Source organism: Zosterops lateralis (genome assembly GCF_965231275.1).
Source record: "Zosterops lateralis genome assembly, chromosome: W".
Taxonomy (NCBI): Eukaryota; Metazoa; Chordata; class Aves; order Passeriformes; family Zosteropidae; genus Zosterops; species Zosterops lateralis.
Genome location: NC_139801.1, coordinates 18099290 through 18120461, shown reverse-complemented (window position 1 = coordinate 18120461; position 21172 = coordinate 18099290). Strand labels below are relative to the sequence as shown.

The window sequence follows — 21172 nt, the reverse complement described above, 5'->3', positions numbered from 1 at the left end:
GTCATCGGCTCCTGTCCCCTATCCTCAATCCTCCTCTGCCCAAGTTGTGCACTGCTTCTATCCTTGACAACGATCAGGATTTGACTGTGGGGCGGGGATGAAGGGGAGGGAGATGCAGAAGGGACAGAACGGAAAGCAGCGATAGTGGAGAGGATAGCTCAAATGCAGCCAGGAAATATACTGGTCTTCAGATAGATAGTGAGCAAGCAAAGATTCAGCTCGCCTTTATTTTTCTAGACCAGTCACAGGAGGACATTAGGAAAAGTTACAGGAACTGGAAAGCGGAAAGTTAAGAAGTTTGGACAAGCTTTTAGAGGTGGCAAGGACGTAGTGGCAGAACCGGTCGGGACAGTAATAGAGGTGGTTTTGGCAGAGGCTGTGGAGTATTAAGAATAAATAAATTAGAAGGACATTGAAAGCGAGAGTGCCCAAACTGGTTTAGTCAGTATGTTCAGCCTCAGTTGGATAGCATAGCCAGAGTCATGGATCTGTGAGGGGAAGCCAGGATCAAAGGAACAGATGGTCACTCTGCGCTTAGAAGGGAAAGTTGTCACTTTTCTTGTAAATATTTCATATTAAATTATGTAGAAGGGCAGATTGGAAAAAAAAAAATTGACTGTAATTATTGGAGCCACAAGGAAGGAGGAGATCTGGCCATTCCTGCAACCCCTAGATCTGAGCTTTGGAAATAAAACTTTAACACATAATTTTTATATATGCCTGGGTGTTCAGCTCTGCTTTTAGGATGTGATTTTCTGGCAGCTCTAGAGGCAGTGATTACTTTTGAGAATGGTAAACTTGTAATGAGGATACTCGAGTCTAAACCAGGAAAGATTTTAACGGTAAAAGAGAAACCAACTAAAAAAAGTAGAAGAAGTAGTGATTCCCTCTGTGTGGAAAACGGATATACTAAGGAAATCTAAATTGGCACAGCCACTACAGGTAGAATTGAAGGAAGGGGCAGGGCAAGTGCCATGCAAATTAAACAATATCCTATCAAGGCAGAAGCACGATAGGGAATAGTAAAGACCATAGACCATTGATAAATTCCTAAAGTACCAAATTCTAGAAGAATGTGAATTAAAATACAATACTGCAATATTCCCAGTAAAGAAATTTAATGGTGAGTATAGACTTGTACAAGATTTAAGGGGCATAAATGAGATAACTAAAAAGATATTCATTTGGTAGTTGCTAATCCTTATACATTGCTAGCATCAGTGAAAGAAATATACAAATGGTAAGTATAGACTAGTGCAGGATTTAAGGGCAATAAATAACATTGTCAAAGACATTCACCCGGTGGTGGCCAATCCGTATACTTTGTTAACATCTGTGTCAGAGAAATTCCAATGGTTTACAGTTATCGATTTAAAAGATGCCTTCTTCTGCATCCCACTGGCATTAGAAAGTAGGAAATATTTTGCCTTCGAATGGGAAAATCCGGATACCGGACGAAAAAGGCAGCTCACTTGGACATGACTTCCCCAAGGATTTAAGAATTCTCCTACAATTTTTGGAAATCAATTAGCCAAAGAGCTGGAGGAATGGAAGACGACTCAGGTAAGAGAATCACCCTTCTCTTACGTTCTCCTCCAGTATGTGGACGACATCTTTCTGGCTACAGAACAACGGGAGGTCTGTTTAACCCTAACCATAGAACTGTTGAATATGCTGGGACAAGGAGGATATCGGGTTTCTAAGGAAAAGGCCCAATTAATCCAAGAGAGTGTGATATACCTAGGCTGTGAAATCTCAAAGGGAGTAAGGAAATTGGGAATCAATAGAGTTGAAGCTATCTGGGCAATACCCACACCCCAAAACCACCAAGAACTAAGATCCTTTTTAGGAATGGTGGGTTGGTGTAGACTCTGGATACCAAACTTTGGGCTAATGGCTAAACCCCTTTATGAAGCTTTAAAGGAGTCTCAACTGCAGTGGAACAAACCACAGGAGAAGGCCTTCCTAGATCTGAAACGGGCCTTGAAAGAGGCACCTGCACTCGGCCTACCAGACTTAAATAAAGACTTTCAGCTATACGTCAATGAGAGGCAGCGACTAGCCCTGGGTGTACTAACCCAAACCCTCGGATCATGGAAGAGGCCTGTTGGGTATTTCTCTAAACAACTGGACACTGTGAGCGCAGGATGGCCGGCATGCTTGCGGGCAGTGTCAGCCACAGTGATACTGATCCAGGAGGCCCGAAAATTGACTCTGGGGAGAAAGATGGAGGTGTTTGTGCCCCATATGGTACTGGCAGTTTTGGAACAAAAAGGGGGGCATTGGATGTCCTCTAGCAGATTGTTACAATACCATGCATTGCTCAGAGAACAGGATGATGTTGAGCTCAAAGTGACTAATTGCATCAATCCAGCAGAGTTCTTCCGCAGTGAGCAGAATGAGGGCGAATTAACACATGACTGTATGGAAACCATCGAACAGGTATACGCTAGCCGACCGGACCTGAGAGATGTGCCCCTGGAGGTGCCAGACTGGGAACTGTATACCGATGGATCCAGCTTCGTAGCGAATGGAACCAGGTATGCCGGGTATGCAGTGGTGACCCTCACGCAGGTGGTGGAAGCTAGGGCCCTCACTCCAGGAACATCTGCACAGAAGGCTGAAATTATAGCATTAACCAGAGCCCTGGTCCTGAACAGTGGGAAAAAGGTAAATATATGGACAGATTCAAAATATGCATTTGGAGTTCTGCACGTACATGGGGCTTTATGGAAAGAGAGAGGACTGTTAAGTTCACAGGGGGCATCCATTCGACATCGGAATGAGATCCTGCTGCTACTGGAAGCTGTGTATAAGCCAGTGGAAGTGGCTGTGATGCATGTGAAAGGACACCAGAAAGATGAGGGAAAGATTTTTCGAGGGAATCGGCTGGCTGATTTAATCGCATGAAAAGCTGCTAGAAAGGTCTGGACTGAAATGGCGCTGATTCCAACGAAGGTAGGACCGGTACAACCTTATATGGGACAAAAACCCAGTTATTCCGCTGAGGATGAGAAATTGGCACAGCTGGTCCAGGCCCAGAAGAATGCAATGGGATGGTATGTGACTGGGACTGGCCAAGTAGTGGTCCCTACAAAATTGATGAAGGTGATTTTAGAAACTGAGCATAATAAATGACACTGGGGAGCAGAGGTATTGGTAAAATTTCTAAAGAGGGAAATTATCTCTAACCAGATGTTAACAATGGCTAAACGAGTGAATGCCATGTGCCCAGTGTGCCTTAAAAATAATCCAATAGTGAGGAAGCAGATACAACTAGGGAAATTACAGGTAGGAGCAGAGCCAGGAGATTATTGGCAGATAGATTTTTCCAAATTGCCCCGATCACAAGGATACAAGTATCTGCTGGTGTATGTCTGCACGTTTTCGGGATGGCCAGAGGCTTTCCCTTGCAGAACTAATCAGGCCAAAGAAGTAGTGAAAACATTAATGAGAGAAATCATTCCGAGATTTGGGGTTCCATTAGGAATCTTTTCTGACAGGGGACCTCATTTTGTGGCAGGAGTGGTACAGACAGTCGCCCGACTGTTAGATGTTACCTGGAATTTGCATACCCCATGGCAGCCTCAATCCAGCGGGCAAGTAGAGAGGATGAATCAAACCCTGAAAGGACAGATTAAGAAAATCTGTCAGGAGGCCAAAATCCAGTGGTTTCAGGCCCTGTCATTAGCCTTGTTAAGAATTAGGATTAAACCCCGGGAGAGGATAGGAGTAAGTCCATACAAGATACTGTATGGCAGACCATATCATGCTACAGTATTAAAGGGAGACCCTCATGTAGTAGGGAATGATGTGCTTTTTAATTATGTGTTGTCTCTGAACAAGGTACTTACTGCCCTAAAAGGAGCCCTGCAATGGAACAGACCCCTGCCGCTGGAAAATCCTGTCCATGACATCCAGCCAGGAGACCAGGTCTATGTGAAGAATTGGAACACAGACCCCCTGAAAGAAACATGGGAAGGCCCACGACAAGTGATCATAACCACCTTCACCACAGTAAAAGTCGAGGGGATCGACAACTGGATACATTACACCCGAGTCAAGAAGGTGCCGACCCGTTGGGAAGTTCAACCGTTAACCTCCACTCGAATGGTGTTCCAGCCCAAGATCGGATTCTGACAGTTGGGTTCTTGCTGATCCGTTTATTACCTTTGACCAATGAATTTTTAGTTATTACAGAATTCGAACCCAAAATAGTGATGATGGAAGAAATGAATGTGTCTATGACCTGTCTGTTCACGGACAACCAGAAAGTTGGATCCGAAGAAGTCAATGTAAGGTGAAGGAGACAGGGAGCAGAACAAATTTATACAGGTATAACTATGGTTTGGGATAAGGATGAGCAAAAAGGAAATACCACCCTGCAACTATCCAATGTCACGATAACTGACAGCGACGTTTATCGTTGCGTGGTTTGGATAAGAGAAAGCTTTGATTATGGGAATTGCAAATTGAAGGTTTTACCATGGGATACTGGGAAAATAAGTGAAGAAACTGTAGTTGTAAATGTAACTCCAGTCTCAACTCAGGTAGATATGTGGGACGGACCTCCTTTGAGAATAAATTGTACCTTCAAACTGGAAAAGAAATGTTATCAGGATATCCAAGTCAAGTGGTGGAAACAGAATAAACATCAGCAATGGGAAAGACAGCTGGGGAATATAAGTTGGTGGACTCTGGGAACTTATGGGAAAGGGTGGCTGAATTATACTGATCCAAAAATAGGAGAGACAGAAGGTATATATCTGTGCATAGTGTCCTGTGGAGGGAAAGGGAATTTTGGGTTACAAAAGGTCGAGGCAAGGGCCCACTTAGGCTCTGAAATTAAGGCCCAACATGGAGAACACCGAGTGACCAAAGGGAAGGATGTGATTCTTACTTGTGAAGTTAAAGAAGGCCAGCATTTTTCCGAGTATGGATGGTGGTTTGGGAAAAATTTAACATCTGGAGGAAAGTATCAGATAGAAAGAAGATTAGGAGAATCAATTATCCTGATAGTAAGGAATGTGCAGCCAGGAAAAGATGAAGGCATTTACTGGTGTTGGATAGTACAGGATGATTGGTGGGCACATGCAAGAACGATGATGTACCTAGATGAGATGAGAGTGACTCGGCAGGTAGATAATGAGGTAGGGTTACCAAGAAACTCTAAACAGGAAAATCTGGTAGTAGGACTGATACGAGACTTTGGAAAAACTCAGAATGTGTCATCCATAACTGCTTGTCTACCTTTACCCCATGCAGCAGGGGATCCCATACCCTGGGGAATTATTCCTATCACTGAAATGCCTCCGATCACCAGAAATGGGACAAAGGAATGTAGGAAAGAGTTGCATAACCGTACTGAGTGGACAGTTAAAACAACAACTCTCCGCAAACAGTGGTCATCACCTGGAAGCAGAGGGGATTGTGAAGCCTTACCCAATTCCAAATCTATCACGATTGGACGATTCAAAAATGTAGGATGGTGTGAATATGATGAGGTACAATCGCATAAAATGCCCACTACAAAATATTACTATGAAGTGGTTTGCCAGGATGGCAAGGAAGAGTGGACTACATGGCAAGCAATCTGGGGGCCAAGCTTGCTGGAAACATATAGTTATCTAGGGAAAATTGGATGGTGTATACAATGGACTGGTAGAAAGAACCAGACACATGCCCATGTTCTGACAGCAGAAACAAGTCATAGGAAAATGACAGAGAAAGTAGAGTCATGGAATTGCACAAGGGTAATTACGTGTGATACACCAGGAGAGCAGGTAGGGCTGGTACCAGTGAAGATTTTGCTGAAATGGGGATGTGAATGTAGAGGATACAACCACTCTATAAAAGGAGAATTAAAAGGGCAAAAGCAGGTGAATTGCAAAACTACTACCATAAGGAGTCCAGGGAATTTAGTATGGGTCATGGGACATGGAATGTGGACCACACATATACTTATAGATGGATTGGTAACCCAAATAACGTTGGGAGTGCCCACATTATGCCCATTCTGGAAACAATCAAGATTGACAGATTTGGACATAGGAAGGAGGAATAAAAGAGAGGTCATGGAGGGAATAGATCCAGAAGATGAGTGGCATGAACCATCAGGAGGGGTCAAATTGGGTTGGATGTTAGAATCATTATTTGCTCCCATATCGACCTATAGAAATAGGGAAATGCTCTACCGGCTTTTGGGACAAACTGAGAGATTAGCATCAGCCACTAAAAAGAGGTTTAAGGATTTGAATTTGCAGCTACAAGCAACTAGTAGGATGGCTATACAGAATCGAATGGCATTGGATATGTTGTTATTAAAGGAACATGGTGTCTGCGGGTACTTACATGATAGAACAGATCATTGCTGTATCCATATCCCAAACGTTACAAAGGAAGTAGAAAAAGACATAAGTCAATTGGACGATATAGAGTCTAAGATACAGGAAACCAAAGAAGATGCTGAACACAATTGGATTGGAGCAATATTTAGCTCTTTAGGGATCCAGGTTTCTGGGTGGATATCCTCTGTTATTCAATATGTAATAATGATTATAATCTTGGTTGTGACTATTTTTGTAGCATGTCGTTGTTTCTTAGGAATGATCTTTAGGGAAAGGATGCATACGAGAAGAGTCATGAAGGCCATGACCCGAAATGAAGTCATGACAAGAATTACTCCACCACCATCTTATATAGAGACTGCTGCATGAAGAAGAGAATTGAGCATCTTTGCAACTGGTTGAAGAATGCTCAAAAGGGGGGAGTTGTTGCCATAAGGCCTCCGTTAGCAGTAGTTAGGCTAAGGAGTTGGTTCCTGTGCAGGCCCATGGGAACCAAACCTGAGAAATGAGGCCTGAGAATCTGCAGATACAAGAAACAATGTTTAAAGGACTTAGTAGAGCATGTAGTACATATAGGTATACAAATTACTTGTGAAATATGATTACATGGTTACCAATAAAATGTTTTCTATGGTGAGAGTTAAGCTTAGAGAATTAACCTTTATTTTAGCTAGAGCAAGCGTGCAAAATTTATAGCCTTTAGAAAGGTTACCTGGAAGATGAATGTGAATGTTTATAGTAAAGTATGTAGGAGACTGCACGTAGGCTGATGAAGTAAGACTTGTAACAAAGGTATAAAAGATGAGCATCTTTTGTAACCAACTCGGGACGCTGACTTTGAGACACTAGTCCTCAGGTCCCTGGGGCCTCAAATAAAGCACCGCATAAACTGACACTCTGTTGGTTTGTGTTTTCTCTCGGGAACGGGCAGCACCCCGAGGAAATAGAAGGGTACAAGAAAATTGGTGGAAAATTAGAGGAAGGCAGATGGAAACTGCCAGATGGGAGAGAATTGTTGTCTAAAGAATACACTAGGAAAATTCTGAAAAGACCACATCAGCAGACTCACTGGGGGGCTCAAGCCCTTGCAGAACAATTTCTGAAGGTTTTTTTGGGTATAAAGAGATTTTATGAATTAGCAAAGCTGAAAGTACAAGGATGTATGGTATGTCAAAGAATAAATCAAACCAGAGCATGGCAAGCACTCTTAGAAGGTTGTCTCTTGAATTATCATCTGTTTGGGAGAGTCCAGGTAGACTTTGCAGAGCTGCCTAAAGTAGAGAAATGTAAGTATTTCACTGGTAATAATAGATCAATTAACACACGGAGTAGAGTTTTGTTTGGTTGGTTTTTTTGTGTTTTGCTTTGTTTCTTTTTCCTGGTGCACGAGCTACAGCTCAGACAGTCTCAAAAAGTAATACTAGAAGAAATTGTACCTAGATATAGAATAATAAATTATATTAATTCGAACCAAAGGACACATTTTACTCATAACACAAAGTACTCTCTTGGGATTTGCTATACACAAAATCCAGCCGGGAGACAGGGTGTTAATCAAAATCCAGAAAGAAATGCTTCTAACTCCTCACGGGGAAGGTCCTTTCCTTGTCCTTTTAATCACTGACACAGCAATTAACAACAGCTAAGAAAGGCTAGACACACACCTTTCAAGTAAAAAAGACTGAACGTCTGAAGAAGACACCTGAGTGGAAAGTTAACTCCTCCCCAGGGGACCTGAGGGTAAAATACCATCGATGCACTAAAATGATTGAGGAAAACACGATAAGTTGTTTAATACCAGGATGCCCATGTCACCAATATGTGCACTTTAAATGTGGTTTATGTAATGAAATTTGGGTTGTACATTGTGTAAGGGGATTTAGGCCCAGGGGTTTATGTAAAAAGTGTGTAGAGGATGAGCTAACCCTGACTGACCGTATCTTATTAATCGTTACAGGCTTGGGTCTATTGGAGCCAGATTCTCCAGAATGGCTTCTCATATATCAAAAGGGGATAAGGGGAAAATTGGAATCAAAAACACTAGTCCTAGCAGTCGAGTGCCGAAGGTCAAATCAAGTACCCTGTCTCGCTGATACAGTAAAGTTATCAAGGTGAGGCACTGTTAAGAGGAGGTATGCATCTCAGTCCAATTATGGGACCCCTGAAGAATACCCCTGCTGCCGAGAAGATGGTTTTCCTCACCACAGGCTGCACCCCAGTGGGTGCAGGCAAAGGCAGAGGAGTACATTTGTGAGGAATCCTAATGGTCCTGAGCCTAGTCATGTGCCACACGATTAGCCTGCCCTCAGAGAAGTTGCTCCACACCAAGAGGCAGAGCCAAATGAATAGATGCAAGCATTACTTTAAAACTGTCCTAAAGAGACAAACAGCAATTAAGGCTATGACATACTAAGCCCACTATGACTACCCAGAGGGCAAGGAAAATGGGTACTGGACCTATAAAGGCACTCGATTTAAAATATATTAATTGGAAAGAGAAACAGTTTGCCAAAACCCAGTAGCGATACCTAAGAGAGGGTAGTCAGAGTTAATTCCTAGTAAAACAAAATTTTTGATGCTAAATGGGTGCTTTCAAACAGTATTAATAAGGGGGGAAACTAAATCCACTTTTGTAGGATATTTTCAAGTGAATAATTTGTGCTATGACTATGGTCAATTGGAGATGTGTAAAATGGGTGGAAGGACTTACTAGCTAGGTAAGAATTTGATTTTTTAATTAAGTTTGTATTGAAGTTTTTGGGTTTTATGTTTGGTTAAATTTTTCTATTTTTTTCACTAAAGACATTGTTTTGGATTATCTGTTACCTGGAGAAGGGACGTGGTAGAAAAAGGTGATGTTCTTCATCCTTTGTTCTATTGCAGGAATTGTATTTTTACCTTGTTTGATACCCTGTTTCATCTGATTAATTCACTCTGTAGTGCAGGGAATGCAAATTGCTACTTTACCCACAGACCCAGAATTGGCATTAGAAAAGGGCGGACAATCTAAAGTCTCTAAAATATTTGCTCTGGGAGAAAAAAAGGGGAAAAGAACCAAGCAGTGATGGCTTTAACAAAATTTGAAGAAAAAGTAAAACATAAAAGAATATCATACAAAGAGTACTGTGAATCTTCCCAGGAAGATTGGAACGATTCAGAGAGGTGAGAGGATGACTAAGGGAATCAACAAGTCCCACTTGTAGTATCTTTTGTTTAGTTAAGATTTCTTTCACTGCCGGGTATGGGGAGTACTGTTGGTGTAAAATGGGATAAAGGTTAGGGGAAAAAAAAGAATAAATGATCCACTCAAAACATCTCACTCAAAAAGAGCACAAATTAATGTGTCCATATAAAAAGGGGGAGGGTTGAACTTGTTATGAGGAACATACTGTATTAAATAATTCATGCTGAAATAAAGTGTAAATAAAAAGCAATAAGCAGATACTGGTCCCGGGAAAACTAGGTTTGCATTCAGGGATGCGTGGCTCCAGCAAAGGAAGAAAAGAAATCAACACCCGAAAAGAAAGTCCCAGCCCTGGAAATGGACCATTAACGGTGATTAATCAAGAATATGCCAAATCAGATAAGCCTCAACGATTGGGCACACCACACACCCCCCCACACCCCCCCCCCCCCTCATGCTGCCTTCCCAGAAAATTCATCAGGCTCTGCCTGGAAAAACTATTCAGAAGAAAAACTGTTTCAAAAGAGGACTCATGAATTCACAATCCGAGCAAAAGTGGACAAAGGAACCCAGCCTTGGGGAAAATAAACAGTATAAAAACTGGACTCATGGTGGCGGGATTTGTGAACGGGGAAGGATAGGTGCCATAGAGGCCTGTCCAAATGTTCACTCAGTGTTGATCCCGGGATCAGGGCTGTCCTTTTATCATGGTTTTCCAAATTTACTGTTATGCGAAAATAAACATTATTTTTTATTTTATTTTTCAAATCTGGCTGTCTCATTTATAACAAACTTCTCAAAGATTCAGGATGAATGATAGCAAGTAGTTCCCAAAGGGAGGATGGTCAAGCACTAGATCAGCTGTAGGCTTTTCCCCATTGGATTCTCCATACATTTTCCCAAGCACAAGTTGGACTCTTTGGGGATGTTATAAACGCAAGGGCAAAATCCAGATTAATAAAGAAACGGTTTATTAATCAAACAATCCCAATCACCGACAAACAGAGAAAACCACAAAATAGGATATCTGCAGCGCAGCGCCGGGTGGATGAGGGGTCTGCACACCAAGGTACAGGTCACCCAAATCCACCCCGAATGATTCTCAGTTCTCTGTTTTATAGGGTTTTTTTGTCCTGAGGCAGTACAGGTATCCAGGATGGACCAAATAGTCCAAATTTCTTCTAGATGGCCTTCCCGGATTTGCCGAGTCCCGTGGATCCGTTCCGGGAAGGTCTTTTTCTTATGCGAATTGAGCCAGCCAGTCTTATGTTGATTCTGGTGTGCATATTGTGCCGGGGAATTTTTCGTCGTCGGGGAATTCTGCTTCACCGTTCAAGAAGGAATTCTCCTTGCATCGGACGGGATGTGATTCTTATCGGGGCTGGCTAGCGTCTTTGTTTGGTCTGATGGTCCTTGTCCTGCTTTTTTGTTTCACAGCTGGAGCCGCGGAGACTCGGCTAGGTACAGATTTCTACCTGCTAGGTTTTTACAGTTTATTAACACCATTATATTATACATTTGATTATTATGTTATTTACGAATTTTTATACCAGATTTATCACAGGGACAAGAGGACAGATTCAATTCAGGTGCCTTTTTGGCTGATGCAGTGCAGCCACGTGATTTCATGCCTTGGAGCAGCATCAGAGCCAAATTAGTCGATGGGATGGGGAATCGCAAATACAAAAATTCTAGGTGAAAATGTGCTATTTTCCACACTCTTTTCACTCCTTTTGAAAGACATCTGACTTTATAGGTGACCCCAAGGTCTGGCTTAGAGCTACATCCTTTAAAAAATCACCTAAATAGCGGCATCGTGAATCGAGTAAAACTGTCCTGAGAAAGGGTTCTGTGGAGTGAGGTGTGTTTGCCCCTGTGTTTTCTAGACTCTGTTAAAGCCAGAGAAATGGAAATAGCAGCCGTTGCTCTAAACTGTATGACCAAAGCTGTTCAAGCTTTGGTCACATACCAGCCCTCAAGTCCTTGTCTAGGAATTCGGAGCAATCCCTACAGAGACTTCTCTTACCCACACGAATTGCCAAAAGAACCTACAAACTGCTGGAAAAGGGAATAGTCTTGGAACATTTGTGTGATCCTACAGCTGGGCTCCTGACTGTGGAATCTATTCCTTGCTGCATGAGGGAGCGATGCAGATGTTCCCAGCTGTGGCAGGAAATACCCACACCCAGCCCTGGCCAAGATGCTTTCCCTGCCCGCAGAACCACACTAAGTCACTAATAGTGAGCTGAGCTAACCAGTTTAATGAGCTCATACAGAGGAGCTGCAGCACAGTCTCACTTTGATGCTAATTCCCTCATGGAAGGATTCCTTTCATGTCCCAGATTACTGTTTAAACCACCAGACCAATCTGCCAGGCCCTGTTAATTTAAATCTGTTATTAATAAAGGAGGAAGCATTTGGATCTGGTGGCAGGAGAAGAATATTTGGTTTATTTCATCCTGCCATTTTTTTTTTCTCAAGGTTTGGCTCCTTGAGACACATTACCAGGGAGGGAAATACATAGCATGAGATTCTTTCTGGAGCTTGTCACTCCTCTGCTGCAAACAGCAGCAGCTTTGTTGACCTGTATGTTCAGCCTCTTCTTCTATATTGTAAAGAACATTACTGTGATCAATACATCTTTTTTTGGGGCCAGAAGTCTGCAAACTGGTTTCTTTGACAACTTAAATACACATCTTATGTTTCTTTCAAGAATAATTCTATGAGTTTTTTTTGATGAAAACTATAGAAAAAGCACCTGTGAGCCCATTGTTAGTCAAATTAGAGCCCTTGAAATATTACTTTCCATTATTCACAATTTTAAAGGAGTTTAATAAGCTGCATTTTATCAAACACCACTATTTTTCAAGGTATTTTGGAGAGACTGGCTCATCATTTTTGTTTCCCAAGACACAGATAACGTGAGAACAAAACATACTGAGTTTTTCAGGAATCGTTCCATAGCTAATTCCAAACCAATTATTTTCTATAAAAGTGGTGGTGTAGAGGTTTTGTGGTTGCTGTATTTAATTTTTACAGGGCGAGTGTTGATGGCACACAGAGGAAGGGAACATATCCAGGAGGCAAAGCACCACAACAGAAGATTTAGGGTTTAAATATATGGGCTATCCCTAAAATCCTGTTACTAAATTCAGGATATTTACTCCACCATAGAATTATTGAATGGTTTCAGATAGAAAGGACCTTAAAGATCATCTGTTCCCAGCTCCTCAAAGGGATGCCACGTGTTTTATATATATATATATTATAAAGTTGGCTTTTCGCAAGATGTGTGCTATATGGTTAATAATGTTGTGGTAAGGATATAGAATATAAGGGTTTTTTTATTTCTGCTTTTAGAAAATTAGGCATAGTGGTAGTAACTGATGTAGTATGCTTAAACTGTCTGTTTGGTCGGGATAACATCCAGTGAACATGTAAAGAGGACCCTGCTATTGATATACCAACTATCAGCATCTGCCACCTGAAGAAAGCATGGATCAAGGCCCAAGCTGGAGGCGATAATAAAGACATGGCCATGAAACACGCATGCTCTAAAAAGGCGGACCCAAGGAGGAGCCATGCAAAGCAGTTCCTGGAATATGGAAACTAGTTTATGGAAAAATATGAATATTCATAAACTAATACAATAGAAAGGGTATTTAAAGAATGTCTCTGAGATAGCAAGGTGTGGACTTGGCTAAATGCCAAGTCACCCAGCCAGCCGTACTTGACTTTTTTTTATCTCCTAATTGTCTTAATTTTTATTAAACATATTTCTTAAAAATTTACCAAAAAGTGAACCTCGTTTTTCACAATTTCGGGGCTCGTACGGGAGATATACCTCGTCCCTGAAACCCCAGGAAATCCAGAGCAAGGGAGGCACCCAGCCTGGGTTTTTGGCGGCCCAAAACTTTGTTTTCCTGGTGAGAAATGGGGATTGCAGGTAAGCATCCAAAGAGACAAGCAAGGAGAGAGAAAAAGCAAGTAAGGAAAAGGGAAAAGGCTCCCTAAAACTGCAGTATTTTTTTTGCTCCGTAAAAACCTCGTGCACGAAGAACCTGAGAAAGAAAAAGGATTGTAAGTATTTTTCCAGGGACCGGGTTAAAGGGGATCTGTGTGGTGTGTGTATGAGACACTGGCTGGGTACCCCAGACGGGTGAAGCGAGTGTGGTGTGGCTTCTCATGCTGTGGTTTTGTTATCTCGTGAAAGAAATGGCCAGTACAGAAGCGAAGCCAAAGAGAAAAAGAGTGAAAATGACCCCTGGGTGGTTGGGACAGGGTCCCAGAGGAAAGAGGGGTTGTAAAAAACCTGGGGTGGCTGGGACGGTCCCAGGGAGGCGTTGGACCCCTCAGGGAGGGAGTCGATAGCTTTCCCATACAAACCACTGGGAAAACGGGGGTAAAAAAAAAAAAAAAAAAAGGGGATCCCCTAAATGTTGCCAGGTTGAAGGTTATGTAAGACCCAAGAGCATTTGGAATTGGCCAAATATATGTATTTTTTTGCCAGATTGAGGAAAAAACACACACACACAAAAAGGAAAGCCTAAAGGTGTAACTAGAGGCTTAAAAAGTGTGATAATCCAAGAAAATCTGGGGGTTAGTTAAATACCTATAGGTAAATATTAAATACTAAAAGAGGGTACCATTTTCTTGTATGGTCTGCTTGTGCTGTCTGGTTGTGAAGGGGGGAAAGTGATAAGAAAAAAATTATAAATAAAATTGTGTAAGTGGGATGAGTGAATGTATGTGTAATATAGACTGCTTGTTGTGGTTTGAAAGCAAAATGAGTGAGAGGCTCCAAGTCAGAGATACAATTTAATAAGAAGAAAGGTAAAAAGGTAAAAATAAAATAAATGCAATAACACAAAGGACCACTGACACAGTCAGAATACAACCTGAGCAGGATGGTGGAAACAGTCCAGATGAGGTGCTCTTCCTGAAGCAGTGATCCTGTAGAAAGGTCTGGTAGCTCTGGTCCTCTGGGAATCCAGTAAGTAAGGGCTCCTTGCACTGTTCTAAATACCAGCTTATATCCAGGTGAGAATGCTTGGCTCCTCCCCCTGGGCAGAGCATCTCACAATGGGATGATGAGTTGTGAAGTGGGTCCTTGATGGCCCATTAAACAGAGATACCCCCTGGAGGGAGTTACCTGTGAGTCATGGGCAAGGTGCTGATGGGCCATTAGCAGAAGACACCCCAAAGGCAGGGGGCCTGGGAAGAACATTGCCCCACCTGGTTTCAATAGCTCATGAAGATGGTGATAGAATAAATACTTTGTGTACATCCTACACTACAACCCAGGACAGAAAGTTATCTTCAAACTGGTCAGCCCAAGCTTGTGAATTACATGCTCTAAAAAGAGCACTAGAATATTTGGCACATAAAAAAGGAACTATATATACTGATTCAAAATATGCCTTTGGAGTAGTACACACTTTTGGAAAAATTTGGGAAGAAAGGGGATTACTCAATTCAAAAGGAAGAGGGTTGATACATAAGAGCCTTATTTTGGAAGTCCTAGAAGCACTAAAATTGCCAGAGGAGATAGCTGTGGTACACATCAAAGGGCATCAAAAGGGAATGACCCCTGAAATAAGGGGAAATAATCTGGCAGATCAAGAAGCAAAAGATGCAGCAGAGAATGGGACCAAAAAGGTTAAGCTAATTCTGACTTCAAATGAGGAGGAGTTGGAAACTCCAAAATTCAGTAAAGCAGAAGAAGAATTAAGAAAAATAGGGGGGAAGTCAGATGAATCAAGGAGATGGAAACTTCCTGATGGGAGACAGTTACTTAATAAGCCACTCACTAAAAAAAATATTAGAAAACATGCATCAAAAAACACACTGGGGTACTCAAGCTTTGTGTGATCACTTTCTAAGGAATTATGGGTGTATTGGGATTTTTGGATTGGCAAAACAAGTAACTGAAAGATGTATAATTTGCCAGAAGGTAAATAAAAAGGTAATGAGAAAAACAACATTAGGAGGTCGAGAGTTAGCTCTCCGGCCATTTCAAAGTATCCAAGTGGATTTTACTGAACTTCCTCAGGTACAAAGATGAAAGTTTTTATTAGTAATAACAGACCACCTGACTCATTAGGTGGAGGCTATTCCCACTGTCAAAGCCACAGCCAATGTAGTATGTAAGACCCTTCTGGAACAAATTATTCCCAGGTATGGAATGGTTAATAGGATAGACTCGGACAGAGGAACACATTTCACATCAAAAGTCTTACAGCAAATAGTTCAAGTCTTGGGAATAAAGTGGGAATTACACACCCCATGACATCCACAAAGTTCAGGTAGGGTAGAGAGGATGAACCAGACTTTAAAGAGAACCTTAACAAAATTAGTAATTGAAACCCAAATGTCATGGGTAAAATGCCTACCTTTGGCTTTACTGAGAGTTCGCACACAACCCAGGTCAGACTTGGGAGTGTCACCTTATGAGATGATGTTTGGATTACCCTTTCTGACCACCCAACATGAAACAGCCACATATGATATAGGAGAGATGAGTGTTAAGAAATATGTCAATACAATTGCAAAAACCCTTGAAAATCTGCGGTTGAAAGGGATACTCCCTCAAACTGCACCTTTAGACTTTAAAATCCATAATATTCATCCAGGGGAGTGGGTACTAGTTAAAACTTGGAAAGAACAATCTTTAACTCCACAATGGGAAGGTCCTTTTCAGGTACTACTGACAACTGAGGCTGCGGTCTGGACCAGGGAACGAGGGTGGATCCACGCCAGCAGGATCAAAGGACCCGTGGAAGAACCGAAGGAATGGACTGTAACATCTAAACCGGGTGATACTAAACTGACTCTTAAAAGAGGACTGAGTGGTAATGAACTGAGGAGAACCTAAATGACCCAAGAAATATACAAAGAATCATACCTTATTGGGAAATAAGGGCAAACATATCAGTAGTTTCAAGTTCGGCCTGGAAGAACTCTGAAATACTTCCATTATACTCCCTGTAGGGGAAACATTTCCACCTCAAACAGAAGGATTAGGACTTTTTTGGTCAGAGGATTCTCATATTCTCGCCTTAGGACTTATACACAGAAGAAGAGGAGTTACTACTCTCATCAAAACTATACTATATAACCTGCCTGATTCATGCCAATACTGAACATGTTAGCCGGGTTAAAAGTAAAATTCGGTATTGTAAATTCACAAAAGTAACACACCCATTGTATAAAGTGTTGAGGGACAAATTTATTCCCCATCCTGGTAGAACCAAGAAGAGCTGAAATAGTAACTTTGCTTTGTGTATGGGAATTACTAGTGACTGTTGAGTGGGAAAATACCTGAAGAACAGTGGGAAATTACAGTTAAGAAGTGTCAAAGACAATTTGCCTGGGAATTAGCAAAAAGGAAGTGACAAAAAAATAGAGGGCAAGACTGGGTTGGCCACTGTACTTGCCACCAAGAAGATCATATACTCCTGCTGTGGGTTGCAACCCCATAGGCATGGAAGGTGAAGGTATAAGCCATACCAGACCTCTGTCATTCCTTCTTCTGTCACTCATTCTTTGTCTTTTCCCTTATGGGATATCGGCAAAGTCATGCCACAGATGCTATCGAAAGTTATACATAGAAAGACACCGAAGTTCCTTCCTTATTACACATACCCATATCGACAGTCACTGCTATAACCCATCCAAATTAGATAGTTGTACTCATAATGGGAAAAAATATTAGATTGTGGAAAACTTGAGAACAAGTGGTGACAGGTTGGGAAATAAATGTCCAAAAGGAGAAAGATGGATTTGTTTTACATATGCTGTTGGGAGTAAAGCCCAAGATTTAGTAAAAGAGCAACTGGTAAACAAAAAGACAAAGCCAGCACAGCAATCAAACCCGGTACAAATCTCACTCCAGAATTTGTATACAAAACTGGACCAGCAATTAGAAAAAGAAATAGATAACTTGAGACTGGGGAAAAATCTGTTTGTGGAACTGGGGGAAAGAATAAGCAAGGAACTTAACATAACCAACTGTTGGGTCTGTGGAGGAGCTTTGATGTCAGAGGAGTGGCCATAGAAAGGCAGTAGCTTAGGCCCGGTTGAACTCCTTAAGTGGAACCAGACAAATACAAAAGGGGAAAACTGACCAGAAGGGTGGATTTTAAGCTCAACAGTAATAGGTGAAAAATGTCTCTGGCACACTGGAAAAAACTTTCTTAATGAAGTGAGAAACACTCCCTGTAAAAGATATAAGGTCAGCAATGGAACTTTTACTTGGTGGATACCAGAGAAACCAACTTGGTATTGGACTCAAAAGAAAATAAAAAGGGGAAATTGTGAATATAATAAAGTAGATGGACTTTTTCAATGTAATGACACACAAAAAAACCCCCTATTTCGGGATTCCAGAAATATCCAAATTTTGGGAGAATATAAATCAACAGGAAAAAGATTATTAGAAGGCACCAGATGGCTTATTTTGGATATGCGGAAAGAGGGCATACCCAAGACTACCCTCTAAGTGGAAAGGGAGTTGCACTTTGGGAATCATACAGCCAGGATTCTTTCTTTTACCAGGACCAAAGGGAGATCAATTAGGGATACCAGTTTATGAGGACTAAAAAAGAAATACAAAGGATATAATTAGAGGATTCCAGAAATGAGGGGATGATGAATGGCCCCCTGAACGCATATTGGAAATATATGGGCCAGCCACCTGGGCACAGGATGGGAGTTGGGGATATCGGACCCCAATTTATATGCTGAACCGCATCATAAGACTCCAGGCTGTTGTAGAAATAATAACAAACAAAACTGGTCAGGCATTGGAATTAATAACAAGTCAACAACGCCAAACAAGGGCTGCAGTATATCAAAATAGGTTAGCTTTAGATTATTTACTAGCTGAAGAAGGGGGTGTTTGTGGAAAATTTAATACATCAGATTGTTGTTTGAAAATAGATGACAATGGAGATGCTGTTCTGGATATAGTCAATGATATCAGAAAAGTAGCTCATGTACCAGTCCAAAAGTGGGAATCAATGCTAAAAAGCAGCTGGTGGGATAATTTACTGAGAATAGAATGGTGGAAAAAACTAGGACTTTTTCTCTTATGTGCTACTGCTGGCCTAATATTTCTTCCTTGTTTAATCCCCTGTTTTATTCGGCTGATTACAAATGTAGTTCAAGGCATGCAAGTGGTAACAGTACCTACAGACTCAAAATTGACCACATCCGGAACAGCTCAAAGGATTATGGTGTTAAAGAAACAAAATTATGTAAAAGACCCCCTTGAAGAAGCAAAATTGATCTATGAAAAAAATGAACAAATAATGGAGGCTAGAAAACAAAAAATATGGCTCAAGCCAAATGAATTATAAAAAAAAAAAAAAGAGGGAGGAATTGTTATATATATATTATAGAGTTGGCTTTTCGCAAGATGTGTGCTATATGGTTAATAATGTTGTGGTAAGGATATAGAATATAAGGGGTTTTTTTATTTCTGCTTTTAGAAAATTAGGCATAGTTGTAGTAACGGATGTAATATGCTTAAACTGCCTGTTTGGTCGGGATAACATCCAGTGAACATGTAAAGAGGACCCTGCTGTTGATATACCAACTATCAGCATCTGCCACCTGAAGAAAGCATGGACCAAGGCCCAAGCTGGAGGCGGTAATAAAGACACAGCCACGAAACACGCATGCTCTAAAAAGGCAGACCCAATGAGGAGCCATGCAAAGCCATTCCTGGAATATGGAAACTAGTTTATGGAAAAATATGAATATTCATAAACTAATACAATAGAAAGGGTATTTAAATAATGTCTCTAAGATAGCAAGGTGTGGACTTGGCTAAATGCCAAGTCACCCGGCCAGCCGTACTTGGCTTTTTTTATCTCCTAATTGTCTTAATTTTTTATTAAACATATTTCTTAAAAATTTACCAAAAAGTGAACCTCGTTTTTCACACACCACTAGTTCAAAGTCAGTGTTAAAATTTTTGAACAATGTAAGCAACTTGCAATTTTAAAATAAACATAAACACTGTCTGCTTTTCTCCTCTGTTCCTACAGAAAACCAGCAGCGATTCTTTTATTTCAGTCCTGTAGAAATATTTACTGGTATTTCTGATTAAAGCATCACACAAAATTAATTGTCTGTTAAATATTTTAACATCATGACTTTCAGAGGAAACTATTTGGAGTAGGGATATGGCCTGTCTAGAGACTTTGTAATGAACACAGGTCTCAAATCTGATTCTGACTTCTCAGTGCTCCTACAGCCGAGCCAATAAATAGCGATTTTACATGATTTCTACCACACAATCCACCAGAATGGGTCAGCAGTGTCCTTCCTGCTCCTTTGTTGAGGAGGTTTCCTTTTGGAAGGGAAATGGAGCCCGAAGGAGGGCTGGCACTGATGCACCTGGCTGTACCTGGATCCCTGTAAGGACACAGAGAGTGAGTGAATGTGGTTTGTGTTGTAACTAGCTCCGGCCTTGGCCCCAAGGAGGTGTCTGACCCCATGGGGTACCTGCCCTGTGCTGCCCGCCTGGAAACACTGGCATTTCCTCCCTTCCCAGACCAAACATATCCATCCTGGGAAATAAAAGGTTTACTTCTTGAGTGCCATAATACTGATGTAAATGAAGCCCTGGTCCTTCATGGAGCTTTTTGGGTTTCACTGGGCACAACCTCCTTGTGAGTCCAGGCTGCACAATCTGGTCACAGGGATGGCCATTCACAGAATCACTGGATGGCTGGGGTTGGAAGGAGCCTCTGGAGATCACCCAGTCCATGGCAGGGTCACCTGGAGCAGGTGACACAGGAAGCTGTCCAGGTGGGTTTGGGATGTCTCCAGACAGAGACTCCACACCCTCCCAGGGCTCTGCCACCCTCATGGAAAGAAGTTCTTCCTCGAGTTGAGGTGGAACTTCTTTTATTGCAGTTTATGGGCACTGCTCCTTGTCCTGTCCCTGGACAGAGCCTGGCACCACTCCCTTGGAGACATTTACACAGATTACTGACTCTTTCCCTCTTTATCTCTCTACCCGGAATCTCAGGGAACGCTTTCCAGGAGCACTCCCAGGGGGTGATGCCGGCTGGGGCCGAGGCCCGGGGACGGTGCGGGGTTGCGAGGCCGCTGGGGGCCGGCGCTGTGGGCGCCCCGTCCCCTCCCGGCGCCGGCGCTCCCGTGCGCGCCCCCCCCCGGCGGGCGCCAGGGGCGGGCGCCGTCCGGGCCGCGCTGATCGCAGCGCGCCATTGGTCGCTGTCTGCGCGCACGTCACGATCATGATGAGAATTAATGATCGGGGCCGCTGATTTCATTGTGTGACGCCGGGACCGACCCAGCCGAGCCCGGAGCCCCCGCGCCGGCCCCGCGCTACACGGTAAGCGCGGGGGAGTCCCTCCAGGGGCAGGGAGCGCGGCGGGGCCCCCGGGCGGGAGGGGTGCGGCGGGAGGGGAGGAGGAAGAAGATGATTATGATGGTGATGATGATGCAGGCGATGCCCCCCCCCCACGCCCGGGCCCGGCGGTGGGGGTGGGGGGAGGCCCGCGCGGGCTCGCGCGCGCGGACCCGCCCGGCGAGTGCAGGCGCTGCTGCGCCTCCCACCCCCCCCGGCGCGGCCCCGAGCGGGGGAGGGGGGGGGGGGGGGGGCTGC

The 21172-nt window shown here is 42.7% G+C and overlaps 1 protein-coding gene across 3 annotated transcripts in view; it reads left to right on the top strand.

Annotated features, from left to right (window-relative positions):
• The first annotated feature begins 20791 nt into the window (after positions 1-20791).
• Positions 20792-21172, top strand: part of LOC310922120 (highly divergent homeobox-like) — a 60248-nt gene continuing 59867 nt past the window's right edge. Inside the window, exon 1 of one of the 3 annotated variants that reach the window (XM_083882505.1) lies at positions 20792-20899. The gene's annotated coding sequence lies outside the window, so the exon portion shown is untranslated. The remainder of the gene's footprint in view (positions 20900-21172) is intronic. The other 2 variants (XM_083882504.1, XM_083882501.1) reach the window with 2 other exon arrangements.